Raw genomic sequence first — 2663 nt, 5'->3', positions numbered from 1 at the left:
TCATTCAAAGAGCTCTGTCTGTAACTGCCTGGAGGCTGGGAATTGTGATTCAAGTTAAACTTCTTTTTCTAGGTCTAGAGCTTTTTCGCTTATACAACTCAAATAAGATTTTTATAGACTGCTCCTGTATTTCAATTCTAGAGAACCATGATCAATTAGTTCATGTCAGAGATCTCTGCAGATCAAAGCCTTTGGATCAGTTCTTCACCTATGCAATGCATTATGGTAACCATGACAGCATCTGGCCCCCAGTACCCTTGGATCTCTCTATCCCTGCTGCCTTCAAGGTGCCCAGTTCAATGGCAGCATCCCTAACTGTCACTCCTAGCATACAGAGACTATCCATACAGAGACCTTTGAAGACTCTGAGTATCTCCCTGCTCCCCCAAATTTATTTTTTCACATTCTTGCTGAAGGGACTTTCCTTTGGACGTCTTGGGTCACATAGTTAGGGATAAATTGTCAGTCTTACATGATAAAGCTGCCCTATCTCTCCAGTATCCCTAAGCCATTTGATGCATTTCTCCATACCAAAAAAATTCTAGCATCTTAACCTCATTTGGTGTGGGTCATCTTGAGTTTAGCTTTTAAAATCAACTAAGCAAGCAATCAAACTATTATAGCCACTCTCAGACACATAAAATTCCAAATTGAATCTAGAAATTCTCTTCTAGAATATCCATATCAACAAATTTAACTAAGTCCTCTGTTATCTTCCTTCCTGTTTCCAACATCCATGAGGATCCATTTCCCAAACATTCCTCAGGTTTCTGACATACAAGTTGGCAATATTCTAACGATTTTGGTATGACTTCCACCTTCACACAGGCCATACCTTTAATCTTACCGTGTGAGGCTACAGTCTGGTTACATTCTAGAACCAATGAGAGGTTAAAGGGTATGCTTTGAAGAAGACAGTAATCCCCTATAATTCAGCTACCTCAGGAGAGGCCATTACAAATTTCTTAGGCAGAAGATTAACTTTTTTTTTTTATTTCAGCATATTATGAGAGTACAGATGTTTAGCTTACATATGTTGCCTTTGTCCCCCTCTGCCCCCCCAAGTCTGAGCTTCACGTGTGTCCATGCCCTGGATGGTGCACATCACACTCTTTGTGTGTGCATATACCTGTCCCCTTCTCCTCCTCCCCCTCCCCCCTGCCCGACATCCAATAGCTGTTATTCTTATATGTGCACTTATGTGTTGATCAGTTAATACCAATTTGATGGTGAGTACATGTGGTGCTTGTTTTTCCATTCTTGGGATACTTCACTTAGTAAAATGTGTTCCAGCTAATTCCAGGAGAATACAAGAGTTGCTACATCACCATTGTTTCATAAAGCTGAATAGTACTCCATGGTATACATATACCACATTTTATTAATCCAATCAGGGAAATGCAAATCAAAACCACAATGAGATTAACTTTTTTTAAAAGGGAAGAAAACTCTGTTTGTAATGACAAAGGAGAACAATTTAAAGATCAAGTTTTCCAGTTTCATTAGAATCTGTCTCATATAATCCCATCCATATTTCCAAAGTATAACTCCTTCCTAACTAATTTCCTAACTTTAATATAAGAGATCCTATAAAATTGAAAATTTAATTGCTTTTTAATTTAGCTACCAAAGGAGTTAGTCTTTGGGTTAGGTTTTCAGAAATCTCAGTCCTGTGGCTACAGGAAATGTTTATGTTAGGACAGTCTTAGGAATGTTCTCATCTCTTATCTTTGACTGGAAAGTTAAAACTCTGAACTCATTTACTTTTCCCAAGTTCTCTGGCACAATTAGAAGCAACTAACTGAACCCATTATGCCCCTTATCTTTATAAAATAATCTGTGGCAGAAAGTACTTGGTCACCCAAAACCTTCCTTTCTATAAACACTTGATTACAGGTGCCTATAGATGATATTTTAAGTACCCATTTTACCATGGATTAATAGTGTCTACATTACCACTCTCCATGGGATCATTAATGTCTTGAAATATAATTAGATCAAATAATTGATTCCAGACAGCCCAGAACCATTAGTGAGAACCCTTTCATAAAGTTCCTTTCCAATGGAACCCTTTTTAGTATGAATTTCTCTATCATTTACAGTTCAATCAGGGGAGTAGAACCAATGAGTCATATAATAAAGGCTAATTACAGGGACTACACCATATACAGTTTTGTGAGTGTTAGGGTGGGGACTCACACCACAGGATGAGAAAGAACTCTCACCTCAAAGATTAGGAGAGATTTGAAGCAAAAACTTTATTTTACTTTCCAAGAGAGGAAAGGGCATAGCATGAAAGAAAAAAAGAAGGAATTCCTGCCTGTGGGATGAGTGGCTTGCACTTTTATTGTTGCAGAATGATAACGGGAGGCTTTGTTTTTCTCCTTCTCTGCTAGACTGGATTTATTGGACTTCTCAGAATGTGGTCTGGCCAATGTGGAGCAGTCTGTCTGCTCGGTACTGTTCCAGTTATATAAAACAAGCTCTTAAGACAAAAAACAAACAAGTTAAGCCACAGCTGGTTAAGCAAAGGGGCATTGTGTGCAGTATTTTTTTGTCCTTTTTTAAAAAATGCTAGATGGTTTACTAACAATGCCATCCTTTCAGTGAGTAGTATGGAAAGTTGTTAATTCTAATAAGAGGAAAAAGTCACTGTTGATCAG

The sequence above is a fragment of the Propithecus coquereli genome, unplaced genomic scaffold (assembly GCF_000956105.1).
Source record: "Propithecus coquereli isolate 6110/MARCELLA unplaced genomic scaffold, Pcoq_1.0 Scaffold17, whole genome shotgun sequence".
In the NCBI taxonomy this organism is placed as follows: Eukaryota; Metazoa; Chordata; class Mammalia; order Primates; family Indriidae; genus Propithecus; species Propithecus coquereli.
This window is presented reverse-complemented; position numbering follows the sequence as displayed.